Here is a 6,895-nt window from a genome sequence, read left to right as displayed (position 1 = left end):
GGTTCCATCTCTTGGCTGGGAAGGTCCCCTGGAGAAAGGAAAGGCTACCCACTTCATTATTCTCGTCTGGAGAGTTCCATGGACAGTGGAGCCTTGTGGGCTACTATCCATGGGGTTGCAAGAGTTGTACACAACTGAGTGGCTTTCACTTTCAACTCATACTTAGAAATAAAGCATGTTGAGTTAATGAAATATAAAATATAAATTTCATTTTGTATTTCACTGATAAGATGGAAAATATTTTAAACTAAAACTTGGTCATATGATCTAATGTGGATAACTAGTGACCTTCATATGGCATTTTATAGATTTTCACAGCAATGTCTAAATTGTTATTGAGAATCTAATATGGCAGAATATTCCATTGACATTATTTGCATTTGCTTTCTAATTTACAGATTAATCATGAAAGAGTGAAAGGGATCTTTCTCTCTGGCGGTGCATCTGATTCCTGGTAGAGTTGGTCTGTTTCTTCATTTCCAAAGTGAGTTGATGATTTTTGTATTGTTTTAGGATAAAAAAAAAAAAGTTTCTAGTCAGAGTGGACTATCTGGAAAGTGGAAAATAAGAACCTTTGTTGTAGAAAACATAAGTCCAAGAGAAACTTAAGTGAGACTGACCCAGAAAATGCTTCAAAATTCAATGGAGAAACAACCTCACCACTGTGAAATAGTTACTAGCTTTCACCAGATATTTTTTATTCCCTTCGGAGGCCTATGGAAAGGTTTCCTTCCTCCCCTGTGGAGTCAGGTGTGGTCATGTGACTTGTCTGACCAATGATGGGTGAGTGGATGTGGTCTCTGCATTACTCTCTTCCTCCCCCTACTCTGACCAATACCTTCCTAGATGGTGGCTGTGGAAGACACTTAGGTCTTACAGGGAGGACTCTGCAGGGACAAGTGAGATATAAATATTGTTAGTTTTAGGCTGATGAAATTGGGTTGCTATTGCAGCATAACTTAACAAATCGTGATTGATAGATTCTAGAAAATCTGATGCCCAGCCAAGGAGATGGGCAGCCACACCTGTCACTGTGTGTGTGTTCATGGTTGTGAGTGTGTACAAATATCTCTGTCATCAAGCCACAGTCGAATGAATGCTTGCTAGACTAGCCTTGGGGAATAAGAAGAATCTTATGCTTTAGGAGAAAAAGGATATGAAATCTAAGTAACAACACTAATTGAAAAAAAAATCAATAACAGAAAACTGTCTGGAATTGTTTGTCAAATAAGTTGTGGTGTTAATAGCTAATCCTGCCATTTTATAGATGAGAGAACTAAGGTTCAGAGACGCAGCCAACCTCCTGATTCTGAATCTGGCCTCTCTTTGCTCTCTTCTTTCTTTTTAGATTTTTAAAAGATATACATGCTGTTTACTGGCTCTTCTTCCTTTCTATATTGCCTTTCTAGTTTATTCCTTCTTCTTACAGAGATACAACTATTAGTAGTTTTCTCAATAAATATTGGTAAGCAGTAAACTTTTAACATCTTTTCATTTATTTTTTCAGTTGGGGAAGTATGTACTTATGCTCAGTTGCTCAGTTGTGTCCAACTCTTTGTGACCCCATGGACTGTAGCCTACCAGATTCCTCTGTCCATGGGATTCTCCAGGCAAGAATACTGGAGTGGGTTGCCATTTCCTCTGCCAGGGGACCTTCCTGACCCCGGGGATTGAACCCGAGTCTCTTAGGTTTCTTCCATTGCAGGTGGATTCTTTACTGCTGAGCCACGAGGGAAGCCCTTATACAGTAGGACCTTGTTGTTAGTAGGTGATTCTTGAGAGCTGCCACCCGCAAAATTTCCTGCTATTGGTGCCACACAAGGTTTTGTTGTAATATTTATTTATTTTGACTTTGCTGGGTCTTAGTTGTGGCCTGGGGGGATCTTTGATCTTCATTGTGACTTGCAGGGTCTTTTAGTTGCAGCAGGACATGAACAGTTAGTTGTGGCGTGTGGGACCTTGTTCCCTGATCAGGAATTGAACCCAGGTCCCCTGCATTGGGAGCAGAGATTCTTAGCCACTGGACCTCCAGGGAAGTCCCAAGTTTTTGATCTTCTGGAGCCCACACTTACCTACATCACACTTGATCATACAGCATCATTTGGGTACCAAATGTCCTGGGACTGTTTCCTTTCCTGATCTGTCCCAGGGACTTGAGCTAAAACAGGGCTTGTCATCTTCCACCCTGGATGGAACAGCCTGGCTGGCAGTCCACGTCAAGTTGCCGCAGTATGTACACTTGTGTTATGTACAGGCTTTATTTGTTTTAGAAACCACTTTGACAAAAGATTTTCCCACGGTAGTATTTAAAACCACAGGAATTTGACCCTATGCCAAAAATATTAAACATAATTAGAGTAGCTCTTACATGTTTAGTATTGGGCCAAGAACATTTTTTCCCCAAGGGCATTTTGACTGGAATGCCCTTCTGCACAAAAGTCATTGACACTAACGTTTTATCTGATGTACTCAAAAATCATTTCAATTATTAATTCCTTATTAAGACTTCCTTTTAGGGTGGGCTTTACATAAATTATCCTACATGTAACTTATGAATAATTCATAGATAAATTAAGGAAGTTTTCAACAAGTGAAGAAATGAGATTGAATAGTGTTTTAGAAAGGATGATTTGTTACATTAGAGTCTATATATTTGAAGTGTGTTAAGTAGCATTAATTTTATCTATATATGCTGTGTACAGTTGGCTTCAGTTATGAATATCCAAAGTCGTTTAAGTTTAGTTTTGAAGGCTTGATAAAATCATCACAGATTAGTTTTATATTTTTATGTACTTATGTGACCTGAATTCCAATTTATTTACATGCTACTTTTATTGTTATTCCATTTTATATTTATTTTACTAGGTTTCTCCTCCTTGGCTTCCCATGTGGTGCAGGTGGTAAAATTTCTGCCTGCCAATGCAGGAGACACAAGAGACAAGGTTAGATCCCTGGGATGGGAAGATCCCCTGGAAGAGGAAATGGCAACCCACTCCAATATTCTTGCCTGGGAAATCCCACGGACAGAGGAGCCTGGTGAGCTTCAGTCCATGAGGTTGCAAAGAGTCTGACCCAACTGAGCACACACACACATTCCCCAAATGCTTGTCAATAGGCATCATGAAGTTGGAAAATTCTGATTAGATTCTTCAAAGAAGCTCCTAACTTTAGTCCTTTACCTTAGATCTCGAAGAGCTGCTGAGCAGTTGCTAAGGGAACTCCTGTATCAGGAGCATCCATTGATCAACAGCTTACCTGCTGGATCAGAAGATTCTGGGCAGAGACACATACAATGGCTTTTTTCACTCGATTTCCTAATCCTATTCGAGATGATGCTACAAGAAACTCACATTAAAGGGCCCTCTCACTGTTTAGTCTCTAAGTCATGTCCCACTCTTTTGCGAGTAGACTGTAGCCCACCAGGCTTCTCTGTCCGTGGTGTTTTCTAGCCAGGAATACTGGAGTGGGTTGTCATTTCCTTCTCCAGGGGATCTTCCCAACCCATGGATCTCCTGCATTGGCAGGCAGATTCTTTATCATTGAGCCACCAGGGAAGCCCATTAAATGGCACATCTGAGGTTTATTTACGATTTTGAAGAATTTGATATCTTCTCCTATCTGAAAAGAAGATGCAAGGTTTTCTTGCTTATGAAGATTAGTCCAGCCAGTGGGCACTTAGGTGGGCTAACTGCATTACAGACCTTCTGGTAGCCTGTGGGCAGCAAAGCAAACAACGATTTTCCATCACAGAAGGCAGTGGTTGCGCCTCAGGGGAAAAGGCAGATCAGAAGATCAGCTCCTCACAGCTCTCTACTTTTTAAATCATTGCCCAATTCCAAGGCAGCCCAGAAACAGAAATGATGAGCATGGAAGCTTTCTGACGTATGTCCTAGTCCCCAGATAATAGCTGTTATCTGTTTTGCAGGAAATCAAAGTCGCCCTTTAATTTCCCCTCTGGATAATACACTGATATATTTTTATCCTATAACTTATCAGAGAATATTAATCAATTGCTGACATATATGATGACTTCAGAAGCATAAAACTCAATATATATGTAAAAGAAGGTACCAGGACTTCCCTGGTGGCCCAGTGGCCAAGACTCCAAACTGTCAATGCAGGTGACCTGGGTTTCATCTGTATTTTTGCCTGGAGAATTCCATGGACAGAGGAGCCTGGCGGACTACAGTTCATGGGTTCACAAAGAGTCAGACAAAACTGAGTGACTAACACTTTTACTCTCAGTTTTTTTCCCACTTTTCAGAAAACTAGGTCCCACATGCCACAGCTAAGACCTGCTGCTGCTACTGCTGCTGCTGCTAGGTCGCTTCAGTCGTGTCCGACTCTGTGCAGCCACATAGATGGCAGCCCACTAGGCTCCTCTGTCCCTGGGATTCTCTAGGCAAGAATACTGGAGTGGGTTGCCATTTCCTTCTCCAATGCATGAAAGTGAAAAGTGAAAGTGAAGTCGCTCAGTCATGCCCGACTCTTAGCAACCCCATGGACTGCAGCCTACCAGGCTCCTCCGTCCATGGGATTTTCCAGGCAAGAGTATGGGAGAGGGTTGGTAGCTGCTGCTGCTGCTGCTAAGTCGCTTCAGTTGTGTCCGATTCTGTGCGACCCCATAGACCGCAGCCCACCAGGCTCCCCCATCCCTGGGATTCTCCAGGCAAGAACACTGGAGTGGGTTGCCATTTCCTTCTCCAATGCATGAAAATGAAAAGTGAAATTCAAGTCGCTCAGTTGTATCCGACTCTTAGCGACCCCATGGACTGCAGCCTACCAGGCTCCACAGCCAAATAAATAAAAAATAAAATAAAAGGAATTACCTAATGGATAAAGAAACTTTCCTAAGTTGTGAGTTGCTTTTTCAAGGCAAAGTGAAATAAAGATAAAAAATAAAGACTCCCCAATGCATATGAATACTATCAGGTTGAGAATGTGACTCTCTATTTTATAGTAATTTCCTACAGAGAAAACTCATCATGTAATTCAAATTCTTCCACTTTCACCCTAGGAAAATATTTATCTTATACCCACTCAATTTTCATGAAAAATGTATAACTCATTGTTGCAAAGCATGAAGGAAAGTGAAGACAGACACTTCCATTTTGAAAGAGGGCACCAAGACAGGCAAGGGCCAAATTACTTCACATCTTATTTCACAAGAAGTCCTGTCTTCAGACTTCTTGAAGTACCAGTGTGTTTATGAAAGATACACTCTCTGCAGAATGAATGGTGTCCTTACCTTGAAATATCATGAAACTCAACATTTACCTGGCATTGCTGAAGAATTTACCATCAGAAAGAGAGAATCTCACAAGTATCACCCAATTTTGATTCCATTTTCCTTTCTCTTTTCATCTTAATTCCTTCCTCTATAAAAACTGAGTTGACTTTTAATTTTCCTGCCAAGGCCTGTATCTTTCAACTTCCAATGTCTCGGACCCATAATTCCATTTGAGCAAGTGATTCCCAGCTTCTAAATGTTTTGAATCACCTGTTATAAATTGACAGTTCAGAATTTGAGATGGATTTGCAGAGAGAAATAGTGCAATCAAGTGGTGCTCATTTTTCTCAACCTACATCGAAGACTCTTAATGTGTGAGAGTGTACAGTACTATTTAAGGTGCCCAAGAAGCTAAGTTGACAGCTGTTCCTGGAGTTTCTCCAGTTTTAGTTGAAGAATGACACCCTGTCCAGTAGCCTCTGTGACAGCAGAAGCTGGACCCTTGGATCCTTCCACCTCTAGGACATTGACTGTGGCTCTCAAGGAAGAAGTTGGGCTATCTGGCAGGTGCACACAGACCTCCAGGGAATCCCACTGGTGAAGGCGAGCTGGGAGGAGTATCAGGACAGGACTGGGATCCTGGCTGGAGCACCCCAGTTTGCCATCCCCCTTTCCTGCCACCCCAGCTTGCTTTTGTCCTGCGAGAGTCTCTGGAAGGACAGGGTGAGTCCTCTGGCCAGAACAGGTTCTGCTCTTGCCTTCTGACCATGAACCTTCATCAGTAATGGGCTTCTCCAGGGGCTCAGCCAGTAAATAATCTGCCTGCATTGCAGGAGACAGGGGTTCAATCCCTGGGTCAGGAAGATCCCCTGGAGAAGGAAATGGCAACCCACTCCAGTACTCTTGCCTGGGAAATCCCATGGACGGATGAGCCTGGTGGGTTTTAGTCCACGGGGTCACAAAGAATTAAACATGACTGAGCGACTAACACACACTTTCACGCAGGCAGAGAGCTATTCATAAGTAGAATACATTTGAATGCTTTAAAATTAAAAGTGCCATCAGCCTTTTAGGCTTGCCCTCCAGTCTCATGCCTGAGCATATCTGAGCTGCTTGGAAATTATCAACAGCTACCTTTCAGAACAAGCGTTTTGACTTCAAGAGGCATGCAAAGAACAAAGAACTTGACATCAAAATGCCACACTGCAAAACGAAGTCAAGTGTGGGGAAGAGGAATCTAATTTTGATTTAGATTATTGAAAATACATAAAACTACAGCCCTAATTATCTACTCTTCTTTTGGGGGGGATGGTTTAAAAATATGAAACACTTCATGAATTTGGGAGTCATACTGCTGCAAAGGCCATGCTAATCTCTGTATCATTCCAATTTTAGTATATATGTTGCCATTTTTATTTCTTATCTTTTTTTTTTTTGGCAACATCCTGCAGCATACAGGATCTTAGTTGCCTGAGCACAGATCAAACCAGCAACCCCTGCATTGGAAATTTGGAAATCTTCCCAACTCAGGGATCGAGCCAAGGTCTCCTGCACTGCAGGTGAATTCTTTACTGTCTGATCACCAAATGAGGCAGCTCTCTCCTCTCTCCCATGTATTTGTTTATTTTATCATTTCTCCTTTTTTTAAAAAAATATGTATTTATT

General features: G+C 41.8%; 1 pseudogene; it reads right to left on the bottom strand.

The window, feature by feature from the left end:
• Positions 1 to 6,545: 6,545 nt before the first annotated feature.
• LOC120879157 lies at positions 6,546 to 6,646 on the bottom strand (annotated as a pseudogene).
• Between the last annotated feature and the right edge of the window lie 249 nt (positions 6,647 to 6,895).

This window comes from Oryx dammah, unplaced genomic scaffold (genome assembly GCF_014754425.2).
Source record: "Oryx dammah isolate SB20612 unplaced genomic scaffold, SCBI_Odam_1.1 HiC_scaffold_19, whole genome shotgun sequence".
Taxonomy (NCBI): domain Eukaryota; kingdom Metazoa; phylum Chordata; class Mammalia; order Artiodactyla; family Bovidae; genus Oryx; species Oryx dammah.
This window is presented reverse-complemented; position numbering and strand designations above follow the sequence as displayed.